Raw genomic sequence first — 17817 nt, 5'->3', positions numbered from 1 at the left:
ATACATCGTTTTGTTGCCGCTCAGTAGTCAAACAATATTTGTGACCTGCCGGACAATGCTTGTGATTGGCAAACTCCTGTGCATGTGTGTGGCTTTCCTTATGTATCTGTGCAAGGCAACAACATTACAAGTAAAAATCATTATTAATGCATTAGCCAATTGCAAGTGGTGCTCATGATCATATTAGCTGAATTGTTTATGAACCCAAAGTCGCACTAAGCGAATTTTCATTGTCAGGCAATTTAATGGTGAATTTTCACATTATGCGACATTATCAGCGAGAACTTGCTCGTTTAATATCTAGCGGTTATTACCCGGCATTGCCCGGGACAAATGTATTTCCCATATGTAATAATATAAAGTTTTTCTTAGACATCAATCCCACAACTTTCGGGACGCGAAGAATTTATTTGCCATACAGGTGGGGTAGATTTTTCAAATATCGAAAAATGTGTGTATATTTGTTGAGAATTTTTTTGCTTCGCAGTCCATTCAATAGGCCTACATTAATTGATTAATGTCCAAAAAAGAGAAAAGAAAAGAAAGGAAAATAAAAAACAAATAACAATTATGCAAAATAACAAACAAATGTCTGACGAAGGCAAAGTAATTGAAAGAAGCGGAAAACATTTGGTCGGAATACGCGACTCGTATAAATAATAATTTTGTATTTGGTAAATAAATTGTCAGATATTGAATTAATGCCAATTGGACACGCAACAAACTTTTAGTAAGATTGAACAATTTGTTTAAGTGTGTGCAACGGTGTACGAATGTTCGAGTGGTTGAATATGGGTTTCTGTTTCTTTTTTTTTTTCTTGTATGTTGGTCAGGCCACAACGCGACATGATTTTCCGATTGCGTCAGATTTTCACATAAGATTGCGAAATACCAAAATATTGGCACAGAAAAGGCGTTGGGAATAAGGAATGGGTTTCAGTTGCAAAGCATTTAGCTAACATACTTCATCATAATTTGGAATCGAGTGTTTGCTTCCCTTTAAAAAACAATTCCTATTAATTCTTATGCATGTTTCTTAACTTACATTTAAGCTTACGGTTCAAGATAGTTTTGGGTAAATGTAAATCTTTAAATCGGAACGTAAACGAGACCTGCTCCTTCCCATTTGTGTATCTCATCTCTCGAACTCCCTCTCATTTATTCACAATCTGCCAAGCTGTGAAAACTGTGATAAAAAAAAAAAAAACTTTCGCTCGTTGTGTGAAGCGATTGGAATTGGAAAGTCCAATGCACATATCATAACAAGAAGCACAATCTGCTGAAGCCCCCTCACTTTTCCCAATAGTCAGCGGTCACCTGTCGCCAGTCAAATCAATTGAACTGAGCGCCCGTCACGTTTATCCATTTTTGTTTTTTACTCGTGTTGACGTGCTGATAATATTCTGGAGCAAGACGTTGGAGGTCAATCGCTTTTACCACTCGTAGCACTCGTATCATGGCAACGCATAAATAACACTCTGGAGTCTCCGATTCAAGCTTCAGACGGCGATGACAATGACAAACCGCTAATCATAACTTAAGCATAACAACAAAACGCGCAGCTAAATCACCTAAACGTAAACGTGTGCATCACACAAATATGTGAAAACAATAATGCGGCTACGACCGCGGCGGAGCTGTAAGAAACACGAACTGGTAAAAGTTACAACAATTCGCTGTCGTCGCGCCTAATGAGGCGCAGCGAACGCCCCTCAAATGTTAAACTGTGACCAGACAAAAGCCTACAACGCGTAACTATAAGCCGAGTCGCGATCAGAGAAGCATTTACTTTCAGCTGTATGCCAGAGATATATCTGAGGGGTTTTATAATGTTATAATATATAATATAATATTTCGATTATCATTTGCAACGGACACAAGTTTGTGCCATGAGCTGAAAAGTAAATAAAATTATAGCCAGATATGTTTGAAATCGAAATGCAGTAGTAAAAAATAAAAATAAAAAGGCCTATTCGAGAGTATACAAAGTGTGGTTTTTCTGGTTTCTAAGGTAATAAATATACCGTAAACTAAACGACTTTCTAACTGTATTCGATTCGAGATCTGCGAAGCAAATCAGTAAAAGTTGTAGAAGGAGTAAAACCATTTGATGTACTCCCCTAATTGCTGCTAATTGGCCCATGTCGGGCCAGTCTAAGGTTAAAGGTGTGCCAATTAAGTACGGGCTGGTGCGAAGAGATTGCTTTTTCATTTTGGCTAAAACGTCGCGTGCCACCTGCTCACCTGGCCAATTTCTACAACTCACGTGTTATGTGAAGTGCCATTTTCAGCAAGGCAATTCAATTTCATTTGCATTTCTTTCTTGTTTGATTTTGTTTTTCTCAAGAAAAAGTAAATATCTTTTTAATTGAGTGGGCGGCTTCACTGACCTGGCAGGGTAATTAATTATACAAATCAGCTAATTTGCTGCGACTTTGCACACACTTCTTCAGCCTGGGTAAATGAGTTGAAGTGCAATGCCAGCGAAGCAATAAATTAATTCTAATCGCAATGTTTACTTTCGAATCAGCTATAAGAGGTTCTCAGAGGTGTGAAGTCTAAGAACGAAGAAACCCGTTTGATAAGAAAATGTTGCAGTAGTTAAAAATAATACCATACAATCTAGTCGGCAGTTTCCGACTAGGAGATACCCAGAACACTCTTCTAGCAACACCAAATGCAGCTTTTAATTAAAAAAAGCAGCTACATTTTTTTACAATTTTGAAATGTCCCTAGCTCAGGATTACATTATCGACTGTTTGGCAAGGAGAAAGTTTCCAAGCTCGTTCTGGGCGAGCTTCAGTTCTAATAACTCCTGAAATCGATGCTTTTATAGGAACAAACACGACGGACATGACAATATCGACTCGGCCATCGATGCTGATCAAGAATATATATATATATTATGTGGTCGAAGGTGCCTTCGTCTGCCTTTTAACCCTCCCCCTTTTGATCACTTTGAATAAATTCAGAGTATAAAGAAATATTTTTAACACCTATTTTTTTGGTGTTTTATAGAGAGTATTATATACAAAACTGTACATAGAAACAAAAGTGATCAAAACTCTATTTCGCACCCTAAAAAATTTAATTTTAAAATCTAATTAGACACTCTACTAATAAACGACGCACGTGTTGAAGCTTAAAATGTACGAGTTAGCTAAATTGTGAGTTCTTAAGTCATTTTGAGTTCAATAAACTCCAGCATCGAGTCAAAGTTGAACAATTTTCATTTCTGCTCTTCGCATATTCTTTCAGGCTTTTTTTTTTTTATTATGTGAGATTTTGCATTGTGTTAAACTTAAATTGACATAACTAGACGGCAAAAGACACAGACGGGCAGGAGTTAGCATAACAACAAAAGCAACTACATACATTACTTGTTTATTGCTGGGGGTCAGTAAAATGAACGAACAATAAACAAACCAACTAGAGACCCAGCCGCACCGTGAACAATGGAACAAAAGTCATTTCGGAAAGGGCAGGGCGACAGAATAAAAGCAGGCGACACATGGTTCCAATTCATTTGACAAAACACCAAAACCAGCAGTCGAAAAATAAACGAGGCGAAAGCATTTAATATGCTCGAAATCTGTACGATTTGCCATATTCAGTAGCACTCACAGTTCAATTCAGAATGACATTCATTTGGCTCTATTTAATTATCATTTCCCGTTAGCCAATCCTTTATATATTTTGAAAACAATTAATTAGTTTGTTTTGGGTTGCCGAATATGAAATACCCTCCTAATCTGGCAAACATGACTCTTGGTCGAAATCCATGATAAAAATGTACCCCCAAATATCCTACATGGACATACAAAGCTCAAAATGTCTCACAGCCATAACTCGGTCAAAACTCAACCAATTTTTATCAAGTTTGTCTTTTTGTTCGTAGTTTGACCTCTAGATTCATTCGGCATCTAAATCTGGGAACATGATTCTTGGTCGAAATCCATGTATAATATGTACCATCAAAAATAGACAGACATACATAGGTCAAAATATCCCACACCCATAACTCGGTCAAAACTCAACCAATTTTAATAATGTTTGTCTTTTTGTTCGTGGTTTGACCTCTAGATCAATTCAGAATCTAAATCTCGCAACATTATTTTTGGTCGAAATTAATGTCAAAATGGTGCCCTCAAGTATCCTATATAGACAGACATACATAGGTCAAAATGTCCCACAGCCATAACTCGGTCAAAACTCAACCAATTTTCATCAAATTTGTCTTTTTGTTCGTGGTTTGACCTCAAGATCAATTCGGCATCTAAATCTGGCGACCTTAATTTTGGTCGAAATTCATGTTAAAAATGTACCCTCAAATATCCTATATAGACATACATAGGTCAAAATATCCCACAGCCATAACGCGGTCAAAACTCAACCAATTTTCATCTAGTTTGTCTTTTTGTTCGTGGTTTGACCTCTAGATTAATTAAGAATCTAAATCTCGCAACATTATTTTTGGTCGAAATTAATGTCAAAATGGTGCCCTCAAGTAACCTATATAGACAGACATACATAGGTAAAAATGTCTCACACCCATAACTCGGTCAAAAGTCAACCAATTTTCATAAAGTTTGTCTTTTTGTACGTGGTTTGACCTCTAGATCAATTCGGCATCTAAATCTGGCGACCTTAATTTTGGTCGAAATTAATGTCAAAATGGTGCCCTCAAGTATCCTATATAGACAGACATACATAGGTCAAAATGTCTCACACCCATAACTCGGTCAAAACTCAACCAATTTTCATCAAGTTTGTCTTTTTGTTCGTAGTTTGACCTCTAGATTCATTCGGCATCTAAATCTGGGAACATGATTCTTGGTCGAAATTCATGTATAATATGTACCCTCAAAAATAGACAGACATACATAGGTCAAAATGTCCCACAGCCATAACTCGGTCAAAACTCAATCAATTTTCATAAAGTTTGTCTTTTTGTACGTGGTTTGACCTCTAGATTAATTCGGCATCAAAATCTGGCAACATTATTTTTGGTCGAAGTTAATGTCAAAATGGTGCCCCCAAGTATCCTATATAGACAGACATACATAGGTCAAAATTTCCCACAGCCATAACTTGGTCAAAACTCAACCAATTTTCATGAAGTTTGTCTTTTTGTTCGTGGTTTGACCTCTAGATCAATTCGGCATCTAAATCTGGCGACCTCAATTTTGGTCTAAATTAATGTCAAAATGGTGCCCCCAAGTATCCTATATAGACAGACATACATAGGTCAAAATGTCCCAAACCCATAACTCGGTCAAAACTCAACCAATTTTCATATAGTTTGTATTTTTGTTCGTGGTTTGACCTCTAGATTAATTCGACATCTAAATCTGGCGACCTTAATTTTGGTAGAAATTCATGCTAAAAATGTACCCTCAAATATCCTATATAGACAGACATACATAGGTCAAAATGTCCCACACCCATAACTCGGTCAAAACTCAACCAATTTTCATATAGTTTGTATTTTTGTTCGTGGTTTGACCTCTAGATCAATTCGGCATCTAAATCTGGCGACCTTAATTTTGGTCGAAATTCATGCTAAAAATGTACCCTCAAATATCCTATATAGACAGACATACATAGGTCAAAATGTCCCACACCCATAACTCGGTCAAAACTCAACCAATTTTCATAAAGTTTGTCTTTTTGTACGTGGTTTGACCTCTAGATCAATTCGGCATCTAAATCTGGGAACATGATTCTTGGTCGAAATCCATGTATAATATGTACCCTCAAATATCCTATGTAGACATACATAGGTAAAAATGTCTCACACCCATAACTCGGTCAAAAGTCAACCAATTTTCATAAAGTTTGTCTTTTTGTACGTGGTTTGACCTCTAGATCAATTCAGAATCAAAATCTGTCAACATTATTTTTGGTCGAAATTAATGTCAAAACGGTGCCCTCAAGTATCCTATATAGACATGAATGACAAAATGTTCCACACCCATAACTCGGTCAAAACTCAACCAATTTTCATAAAGTTTGTCTTTTTGTTCGTGGTTTGACCTCTAGATTAATTCGACATCTAAGTCTGGGGACATTTTTTTTGGTCGAAATTCATGTTAGAATGATATTCCTGTCGAAATATCCCACCCCCATAGGTTAACAATCAGATAATGTTCAGAAATAAAGCAAAAAGGAAATTGTGTATTTTTTCTGCTTTACAAACTTACATAAATCGTTTTCCTTTGTTCGTTTTAAGGTGTATTCGTTTAGCAAAACAGACTGTCCAGATTGATTTATAAAGAACGAAACAGAAACAAAAACGCAAAAAATAAGTAGAGCGCTCTAGTCAAATCTGCACGACTATTAGATAGCCTGTAAACTTATACTCATAGGAAAATATTTATAACAAACGAAACTCTTTACACAAATTTGGGATCGTAACCTTTTAGAGTTGCAATATCTGCTCAAGAAAGTAAATCTTACAATCGATACATATCGATTATATATTTGTTAATAAATCGAGCTGCTCGTAAATTAAAGAGCTAACTGATAAGTTAATTAGTTGAGTTAGTTAATAAGGCAGACGGACATAACTAGGACGACGGCCATTTAAGTTGATCAAGAATTTATACTTTATAGAGTTGTAGAGGCCCTCGTGTGCCATTCTCAAAACCATTATGCCCAATCACAATTGGTACAGGGTATTAAGACCTCGAGCGTGGCAAAAAAAAATCAATGACGCACGTGAGGCAAACACAAAAAAAAAAACATCTAATTAGGCGAAAAGCGTTTAAAATATAGAGAAAAAATTGCCGTATGGCAAACGACAAAAAGCAAAATCGGCAATAAACAATGAATAGGAATCAATATGTGTACCCAACTTAAAAATGTTAAAGATTTTTAGAGGGCCATAACAATCAGTAGTAATTGAGGTTATTTGGCTTTGACGAAGTAAACAATTGTGCAATTTATCACGACTCGTGCAATTCTTTACTCTGTCGAGTCAATAAACAGCCTTGCATAAGAGTCGGACAGGTAAAATGTTTGTGGAATATATGTTGAGAGTAGCATCATTTGTTCAGAATATTGTTTTATGTTGAGTACACAAAGTGCTTTAGCTTAGAGAAGATACCTGGTGTCAAGTGTCCTTCCCTCTATATCAGTCTAAAAGTCTTTCATCATTTTGCCAATTTCTTCGGTTTGACTGAGCTTAGTTATTGTGCTCTCGTATTATATAGATTTTGTCTAGCCTAAGGTCATGGCATTCTCTGCTATTTATAATCTATATAATCTATCCAAACAATAGATCAAATCAATGAAATTATACTGAACTAGTCAACTATTTATCCTAGTCTTATTTGATATATTTGAGAACTTCATTTGTTAAGCCTGCAGTCTTTGTAAGAATCATTTTACAGCTCGTGCTGACGGATCAACTGGCTGCTAATAAACAGACAGGATCGGAACGTAAGCTAGGGCTCATTTGGGTCGAATAGAAATTTGAAAAGTTAAGCCTCCAAGGGAATGGAAAACGCTGGTCAAAGTTTGTATGAAAAACGTCAACAAAAATGCAGCCATAAAAGTGTTTTTTTTTTGCGCAGACATGACGTCAACAACAAGCCGCAGGTCGACAGTTCAAGTTCAACAAAAATGTCTTGTCATAACATTTGTTTATTTAATTTTTGATTTTTAAGAGGCACAAAATCAATATTATAAATTACAGGAAAATAGTTTATCAAAAAACGTACTTTAATATTTGTTTGCCTATTTTCTCAGTTAAAACAAAAATTTATAATTTGGTTCTTGGGTCAACTTGAACATTGTCATTTGGCAGTTGGATATTGATCCGGAGAACGCCGGGTAATGACTTCAAGTAAATTATCAAATAAATAAAAAAATGTGCTTGGTTTATTTAGCGCTTCGCTTGGCAGTTAGCCAGCATATAGAAAAGTTCCACAACTGTTGCAAAATAATAAAAAAAAAATTAAGTTTGCGAAAAGTTGGCAAATATCCCGCATATACTATAAAATTCATGTCGCATTTTGCATATATTTGAATAAACTTGGTAATAAACATCACACAAGCTCAGCGAAAATACATCAAATACAAATTCCAAGAACCCAGCAGCTTAATTTGTCATAATTCCTGCCACGGGTCAGACGAAAGTCTCCATCTGAGACACAGTCCAGTATTTTGAAATTAAAGCACTAGCTTACTTTATGGATAAATGTAGAAATGTATGTGCACTTCCGATTGTCTGGGAGCTACACAAAACACTTCCTCTTAGGAATTGCAAGAGTAGTTCATTGCCGCAACAAAATGAAATCTTGGCAACAGCCAATTTCCAATTGCCACTTGCCAATTGCAGTCCAATTGGAATCTCGATTTGCCGTATTATGGCTTATGACACAGTGCGCAACAATTTATTTTTCGTACGTTGGCAAAGTCTTGAAAAGCGGTCCACCACACATTTGGCAAATTACCAAGCGTTAAATATTTTAACAAAAATTACTCAGTTGATGGAAGTGCTGCAGACAATTTTCACAGCAGGTCCAACACCAAGACAAGGTCTAAATAAGCTGGGAATAGGTTGTTAGCCAGGTATACCAAAAACTCAGGTGTCTGCTGAGCGTAAATGCCAAATGCCAGACAGATGGAAATTACGGAAACGTGTTAGAAGCTTATCGCAAATACGAATATGGACTATAAAGCAGATCTCAAGCGTGATGAAAATCAAATCAATTAATTTGTTTTAAATATGCGTAAAACTATCTCAGCTAGTTATCTATAAATATATTAGTTAAATATACTATTATAAAAACAAGTAATTGATGTTAGCCAAACTCAGCAAATAAAGTTCATCATGAGCAAGATCTTATCGAAAGCGGACTACTCTGTGTATCACATTCTCTCTCTATCCTGCCCTCTTAACCTATCTCTCTTTCTCTTTTTCTATCAATCAGTCAACAATTTTTAAACAAGACATAAACGTCATTAGAGTAATACATCATGCAAGTCTAATAGGAATTAATGAACTTATATATCATGAACATATTAGAACAATAGTTGCCAATATTAGACCAAATTGGCTGCCAGATTTTTTAATTTTTAATTTAATTTTAAGCATACCCCAGTTAGCTGTTATTTCTTGTGTCTTTTGCGAGAGGTTTTTAGTTGTTGGACGCATTAAATTTGACCTTGTTACTGTTGCAACATTTGTGAGAAACAGGCTTTTGGGTTCCCACATAAGTCCAGAGCGTAAGAAGCAACTCGCGAAAGAGTTGCATGGAAAACAATTGAAAAGAAAGCCGTGAACAGACGTAACAAATGTCCAGCCCCCAAGAGATACTGTAGTTGTTCTTGTTATTATTATTTATTTATTTATTAAGAGGGGGGCAACATGTGTCTGGGAAGACGTCCCGAAGAGAGCAGAAGTCAGCGATTTACGAGTCAGAAGCAGGCATCGTTGAGTCTAGCTTGCCATTTACTTCGCTCGCACGTAAGCTCATGCATATGTATATACACTCAGAGAAAAAAATCTATACTCTTGTTCTTAACTCAATTAAAACTTTGTCCAAATGCGGCCAAGGTCAGACAGAAAATTCTTATTTCAAGACATTTTGTTTGACCTCAACTTTCAGAAATGCAAAACTCAAATACAAGAAATTTTATAGTTCCATCATGAACTACATTTTTTAGAACAAAAGTTTCAGTTTTAAACATTGCGAACCGAGATTATAAACTAAATTTATTAATGGAATTAATTAATTGAGACTAAATAAAATACTAATAAACCAAACAATTTCACAACAATACTAGACTTTTGGGACAGTGTATTTCGGCGAGTGACTAAGCAACATTCCAGACATAGTTCCTAAATGTATATGCATATGTGTGTGTGACTGCGTTGAAGCAGTTCCAAGCTTTACGATATCAATAAAAGTACATGGCCAACGATGTAAGGGGTTGCTCTTAACCTTGTCCAAAGGATCTTAGCCATAAATACTGCCCAATCTCGGTTAAAAGTAACTTAATTGTGTTGTTTAACAATGATTGACCATTTTGGAGAATAATAACTGTATAGTGTATGTATTTCAAGTATAAATATCAATGTTATATATTTGTCCTCACAGTCTGACTCATGAATCAACTCATTTAATTTCAAGAACTTTGTGAGAATTCATTTAATACGGTTTTTTCCACTTGAGGTTTAAATTGTGGCTTTGTTGTGTTTTTTCAATACCTAACAAAAGGTACGGCTCTTAGGCCAAGCCCAGGAGTCTCTGTGGCAACCCTCGCTTAGTCATGCTCAATCAGTAAAAGACAAGAAGAAGGAAGGCTCAGAAGCAACTGCAACAGTAGACACAATGCGAGTGTCGAGTGAGTGGCAGCCGTAAAGAAGGAAATTCAGCCCAAAAGTATCCATTGAAGGCTAGAGAAGCTGGGACGGCGACAGAGGAGACTGGCGAGTGGAGCCTCGCAAGAATGTTGCACCTTGTTGCACGTAGACAACAGCGCAGGCAACTACTCTGCTGTGGCAGGTTTATGGCTCTGCAGTGCACTTTGCAAATTTCCAGCAAGAGACTGAGAGAGAGAGAGAGAGAGAGAGAGAGAGAAATCCCTAGAGTGAGGAGAGTGTGCATCATTCAGTTTGTAGATCCTTTCATTTCTAACATTTACCCACATTCACAACTTACATACTTTATGCTCTAACTGAATGTTCGCATAGCTTTTGCAGTCTTGTTTACATACGACAGTTTTCGTAGTATTTATCGATGCTTTTTATATTGTTTCTTTAAATAGACTAGAGTGGGTATATTAGTTTTGTGCAAGTGCATAACAGACCGGGAAAAGCTTCTCTGTGGAGAATCTTAAAGGTAAAGGCTTTATAATATGAATATATTTAATATACAAATTTCCCTAAAACTAATAAACATCGATTCCTACCTCCGGGTTGGAACTTATAGGAGAATGTACATATTTACAAGCGAAAGAGAATATAGATTTATTGAGATTGAACATTTAGACCTAATCATTTAAGTATTAGCAATTTTATACAATATAAATATTTAAAGTATTCAAATCCCCTTTTTTCTATTACGTATCAAAACAATACTTATTGTTCGTGCAATCACATAATGTTATAAATATCTGTCTCACGTTTTACAACACTGCTGAAGCCAAAAACATGTGTATATTTTCTCTCTCATTCGATTCTATGTCGGTTGCAACTTAAGAATTTCTCTAGCTGCAGCAAGTGCAACTTTTAAAGTTCCTTCTCTTCTCTTTTAGAAATCGTGGGAATCGTGCAGAGCCATAGTTAATACTGTCAGACCCACATCTCACATCCCAACATCTCATATTTTTGCCGTTTTATCGTGGCTTTTATATGACTTAACTTCCTTTTCTTTCTGCCTCTTATTAGTTACGTTTTGGTATGAAAGCGAGTCGAACGTGATTAAAAAAATAGCTAACCGGTCTCATCAAGTGTCAAATCAACTAATAAAAGCAATTGAGGAAGTAGAAAACTATTGACTAACAAAATGGTATTACTCTTTTTCGATACAGAACTGTAGAACTGTAGAATCGAATAAATTTCAATATATTTAATGTAGGGTTATTCCTTTAAATATATGCTCTCTCGTAAACAGGAATGTTGCGCCAACAATTAAAAACAACAGAATAAAGAAAAGACCAGATAATGATTCGATTATCGAGAGCAAATAGCTTGAGTTCGGTGAGCACGTTCAGAATCGTTGCAGGTGCTTCAATAGGTAATATTCTTAGCAGGCGGCGTAGAAACCAGGCCGAGAGTCAGGTAGCTGTAGAGAAAGATTCCATTTCTGCAGAATAACGAAGCTGAAATACCCTTATTGCCGAAGCGACAGCTAAACAGGCGCCATGGCGCGATGGTTCTATCAGACTCGGCCAAATATTCAATTTCTTTAAACTAATTACACACTTCTTCTGCTAAGTGTCTATTTCGATCGTAATATATATAAATACCTAATGGGGTCAGAAAAAATCTGCGCAGTAGACTAAACAAGGCGACTCTGCGCAAGGGTATCGTAAAGTAAACAAACCAAATGCCGCGAAGAGAGCTAATGAAAACGAAATCTGTGCACAGCGCAAGAGGAGAAGAAAACATGAGAAGACGAAAAGGGCAAAGAAGAGAACAAAAATCACAGCACAATTCACCTGTCGCAAGCGAAATGCCCTTCTTATGCTCTCAGATCAAATTGACAGTGTTGAAAAAGATTGAAAAATGTTAATAGTTCATAGTGTTGTATTAATTGTGAACTAATGTTAAATGCAAATGTAAAGTAATACTGCAAGTTAATAGAACAGTCAACTGTATAAGAGTTATGCTTATAAGAGAAAATATGCTCGGGTCATCAGATAAAAAGCGTCTACTGTCTACGTCTAAACGTCTATTTTGACAGCCATAAACTGACTGTCTCCGACAGCTGGCAGCTCATTAAAAAATTAAAAAACTAAAAATTAAGCATTGTGATTAATGAGCAGAGGAGCTCTTAAGTCCATGATTTGCACAGAAATATATGTATATATCGTGTGAACACAAACATTTAATTGTCTGGCACGTAAAATTGTGCAACTTGTTCAACTGCTTTGCTTTGGGTCAAGTTCATGGAAGTTTTTAAGTTTTTTTTTTTAAATATCAATAAAAAATATTGATTTGCAAGCTCTTAAGCTGAAGATTTACATGCGTGGGCAGAGGGGGTTCGGGTAATATAAAAGCCTCGTCTAACGGTTGTTGCTTGCGCAGAAATAAATGCCGCAAATGGCCTTCAAAGCACGCAGCTCGCATACACGTATGTGTGCGTGTGTGTGTGTGTGTATTTGCGTACATTTATGTAAGTACACTCATACATGTGGGCGTAGATGCGTATGCGTGTGCGTGTGCGTGTGGGTACGTGCATACATACATACATCAGCTGAGCGCGCAATAACAAAAACCACCCCAACAGACTTTGCCGCCCCCAAAAAGAGGCTCTTGTTGGGCTTGAGAAATTTCGACACATCATCCACAGCATCCAAAGGAATTTCAACCCCAAAATGCCGTTCATTGATTAACTAAAAACTGTGTCAGAATTGTGCCAATTAACGGCACAGACACTTACCTCTTGCAGCAGGAACAAAATTGTTGTTGTAACTGGACGTTAAATTGAGTGGCAACTGCTGCGACGTTGAGTGTAACAACAGTTAGACGGATCAAAGCTACGCTCTCTGCTCTCTTATACAGATGCACTGACGGCAACGTCTTCTTTGATTTTGATTCACTTTTATTTTTTTTTTATCTTTTATCTTTATTTAACTGCGACGTCAGCGTCGCCACTGACAATGACATTTTCACGCACAAACACACACACACACACGCGCGCACACACACGCGGCGCTGGTCAGCGAAATTTCTTGTTGATGTTGCAGTCTCGTCTGTGCTATTGCGGGCGCGGGGTGTAAGTTCTCCAAGGCAGGCAGGTGCACTTACAACAAGAGCTCACACACACACACACACACACACGTGCAAAGGCTTCCACTATCAAACACTCTCATACAAGCACACACACGCACACACAGACGACACGAAGCGCAGACACACGAGAGACAAACAAACGATGCGGACGCTGGCACCTGGCACTTTGCTTCTCTACTCCTCCTCTTCTTCTTCTTCTTTGTAATTTTGTATTTTCTTTTTTTGCACGCGGCGACTGGCGGATGGCTTCAGTTGCAGCTTTTTTTACAGACTTTATTTTGATTTGCTTTCTATCTAATCTGGGGGTTGTGCTTACTTTCCATGCTTAGATAATGCTTAATGGGCTCTTATCTGGCGCTTTGTCGCCTGTGCACACACTTTTTCTCGTAATTAATTAATTTTTTATAACAACCGCGTCCCGACGTGCTGATTCTTCGGCGTCAAAACAACAACAAGTTCGAAAACAAACCAAATATGACCCCATCGAGCAAATTGAAAAATACCGCAAAGCAAATGATGGTATTCTGGTATTTTTTAGGCAATTATTGTTTGGACACAATAAATACAATGCAAAGGCGCTCCGAACTTCTAAAATAATTAATAGTATTCAATTCTAGTCGTCTGAGGATGCATTAAAGCTGTAAACCTCAAAATTTGTAATATAGGCACACGTCTGATAGCGCATTTTTTAAGAAACTTAGGTTTTTTTTTCATATAATTATGTGATACGTAAATTGTTGGTATTGTTCTTTGCTAAAAACGCACTCAACGGCATCTGACAGAAGCTGAAATATATAAACAGCACTCGCGTTTCCGAAAACAAGCACGTAGCGTAAAATGATATTTGAAACAATAGATGGCGTCTTAAGTATGTTGTTACCAAAAAGGAAATCTTTGATACCTATGAAAAGCTGACGGATATGAATTTAATATTCAATTTTAAATCTTCTGCTAGAAACAGATATCAAAATTTGACATATAGGTGCCGTTTTGTACGTGCTTTAATAATCTGAATTCATAATGAATCGAATACAGAAGATACCCAGAGCCTTGTACTATGGAAAGTACAGTAAAACTATTAACATCACATTGATCACCAAATTATGGTTTCTATATAAAATTATGAATCTATTGTTTTTGCGCGGAAAACTGCTCTGCCGCGCCTCGTGCACCACCTATTGACACCGAATGGAAACGAACTCCGTTTAACAACTAACGGAATGTTTCTTCGCCATGATCAAATATGCATTTACAGTTACAAGTTGTCGCGTTTATGTTGTCTTAGGCAAGCATTCTCAGCTGGCAGGTTCCAAAATAACGGTGCTCTTTATGTATGTGTGTACATGTGTGTGTGTGTATTGCGAAGTATTGCGCCTTTTCTGCGCCGTGGCATCCATTTTTTATTGAGCGCTTTTTCATATGCGGGTGAAAAGAAGACGCCATGTCAGTGTAATTAAAGAAAAGTCTTTGTGTTTATTGTAATACATTAATTGAACGGTCCTGATGTTCCATTCCAAAATTTAAACGGCTCGGGAGCTGCATCCATGGAATTGACGGCTTCGGAGGCTACAGATGCTGCATCGGCTAAGATTGCAGTCAGTCGGCTAACATTCTCTTCCATTTTTTTCATACGCGCCTGCATTGTTTTTATCTGCTGTTGTTGCTGGTTTATTCTATTTTTTAATGCCGCTATTTCCTGATGTAGCTCTTGACTCTGCTTGGCTTTTAGAAGATAGTTTTTGCTTTTGTAAGTCTGTTGATGCCAATGAGGCAGCTGCTCTTGTCCTTGCAAATTCTGCCTCTGTTGCAGCAAAGTGCATAATTGTGCCTGCATCGCCAAAAACGCGTCAACTTCTCGGGAATTCATTTTGAAATGTGAGCAAACATGCGCAAGTGTTGCCAGCTTGTTAATTTTTAAAACAATGTTGCCACCTTTTTTTCTGTTTGCTTACATTTTGTGTTACATGAAAATATCATATATTCTCAAGAACCAAACTGTTAAGTTTTATATAATAAAAACAAAATAATGAATAAGCGATATTTACTTTATGTGGGAAAAATAAATGCATAATATATAAGAGGTTGACACCATATTGCCTTAAATTTTTTTTAGACAATGTTAAGCAAGTATTTGTTAATGCAAATTGCTGACACAATGAATTCTTGAATATCTTTGTTTGCATAGATTTCCAGAGGATATCTCTTAGGTTCTTAAATTTCATATATCCCAAATTTCGAAGCCAAACAAATCAAAATGTAAACAAACAACATTTGATTTTTGCAAAATTTGCGCTTTGCGATTTCTAACATGTATTTGACTGTTGAGCAATTTTGCGTTGCTGTTAACGCATTCTTAGACCTGTTGACTCAGCTTACGCATTTATCAAGAGCAGTAAATTCAAATTTGAATCAATTGAAACATAAATAGTTTCCGTTTTTGGAGTAAAAATATGTAACGGTCCGGGGATGCTACTTTGCCCCTACTTGATTTGGGGGAGGCAAAAGCTGGCGGGGCTTAGCTCGACTGTGCAGTGTCACCTTGGTAACTTTTATAGATAACAATATATTAAATATTTTTCTTTCTTTTGGCTTCCGGTTGCAAACATATTCCAGTACGCTCCAGATACATAGAATTATGTTTGATAAATAAAGCACCGACGAAATCAACTTCATTTTTGACTTAACAACCGAACTTATCTGTTTCAATTAAGCTTTTTCGTTTCATTAATTATTCAGCCTAGAGGCTAATGACTTACTAGATAGTCTAATAGTCTAAAGTTAAAGTCTTGTAAGGAAAATAATTTGGTAAGAGTAAATTTGCTTCTTGGCATAGAAGCTATTTGGTTAGGGTTCACATTTTCTGGATTATTCCTACGGCTGTAATATGCTTTATATTTGTAAGATTCAATCATTAGCCTCGTGCTTGAACATAAATAAATCTAAAGAATCGACATCGAAATTGAAATAGAGCTACGAAACAGCTTAGATTGATTAGAAATGGACGGGCAGTATGTGCCTCGAGAAAGAGCTATATTCTAGAGTATATTTTTCATTTCCCACATTTTATAATAGTTGCAGATATATTTAGAGCTCCTTAAGCTCGAAAGCAAAGTCTATCTGCAATTTTCCTGTTTGACTTTTTTGCGTAATGCTTTTGAAATGAATTCAACTAATGCGATCTGGGGCTTCTGCAGCATCTTGCTCATCCACCTGGTTTTATCTGATAATGATAACGAAAATGATCGTGATAACAGTCCGTCTCTAGTTAAATTTGCTTACGTATGGCGTTTTACAATGTGTGTTTGCCTTCTGCCCGTAAATCATATTCTATACTAAGTATATACACATTTTATAGGGGTCGCTAAAAATACATCGTGTAATCAAAGATAGCTCCTGTCTGTCCGTTCTGTTTCGAGAGGTTTTATGATGCCATCGTTAAGGGCTGACAGAGCATCGGGCAGTGCGTAAAGGTTATTCGTCGCCAAACGGCATACATTGAACCCAGCTTATCTTTGTTCATCTATAGTTAAGAATTTACAAAATTAATAAGAATTAGGATGTCAACCCTCTGTTAATCCTCTGTAGATTCTTTCTGTAAAAAACCTAGATGTTAAAGATAACATGCATGTTATGAGCTGAGGTGCACACACATTGAATACATTGAACCCAGCTTATCTTTGATCAACTTAAGTGGATTATTGTCATGAATTGAAGAATCAGGAAGTTAATTAAATAAGTATAAGTATTATGGTTCTGTAGATCCTTTTTTTAATTATTATCAAGGACAGTCTAGATGTTAAAGATAACATGCATGTTATGCCGTAAGTGGCATGCACATAAGCCAACCCGGCAGCTTTTGGACTGAGCAGACTTATAAAGTGAACACGTGGTCGTGTTACCAGGCGGTAATAGTCTATCAGACTGATAAGCACCTGCCGCGCATATCAATCAATGCGAGCTATATCGATATATCATCTAATTGTTGTCTTGTTGTTGTTGTTGTTGCGACTGTTTTTCTGTAAGTGTCAATGGTTATGGTCACGGTCGCATAATTGGCTGGGCACAGTTGAGTTTTCCATTTTCTACAGCTCGGCAGGAATACGCTGCGTGTTTTTCTATTGTGAACAGTTTTTCAACGAAATGATTAAAACTTTTTCGGCTCAGCGGCAATTTTCGTGTGCAAAGATTGCGATTCGCCAAACGCCAGTTGAAAATCAACTTTTGGAATCCTTGTCAACCTACGAAGAGGCCTATGAATACGGCTGATGAGCATTAGCTGTGTTTTCTCGTAAGGAGTTTAAAACATAAATTGAAAAGTGAAAAGCAATTAGCAATTGTAATTTTGT

At 36.7% G+C, this 17817-nt stretch overlaps 1 protein-coding gene across 4 annotated transcripts in view; it reads right to left on the bottom strand.

Moving 5' to 3' along the window:
• Wdr62 (WD repeat domain 62) overlaps positions 1-13928 on the bottom strand; it is a 62224-nt gene extending 48296 nt beyond the window's left edge. For 3 of the 4 annotated variants that reach the window (XM_032438677.2, XM_032438679.2, XM_070209475.1), the window contains exon 1: positions 13119-13928. The gene's annotated coding sequence lies outside the window, so the exon portion shown is untranslated. The remainder of the gene's footprint in view (positions 1-13118) is intronic. The other variant, XM_070209476.1, reaches the window with a different exon arrangement.
• Between the last annotated feature and the right edge of the window lie 3889 nt (positions 13929-17817).

This window comes from Drosophila virilis, chromosome 4 (assembly GCF_030788295.1).
Source record: "Drosophila virilis strain 15010-1051.87 chromosome 4, Dvir_AGI_RSII-ME, whole genome shotgun sequence".
NCBI classification, from domain to species: Eukaryota; Metazoa; Arthropoda; class Insecta; order Diptera; family Drosophilidae; genus Drosophila; species Drosophila virilis.
This window is presented reverse-complemented; position numbering and strand designations above follow the sequence as displayed.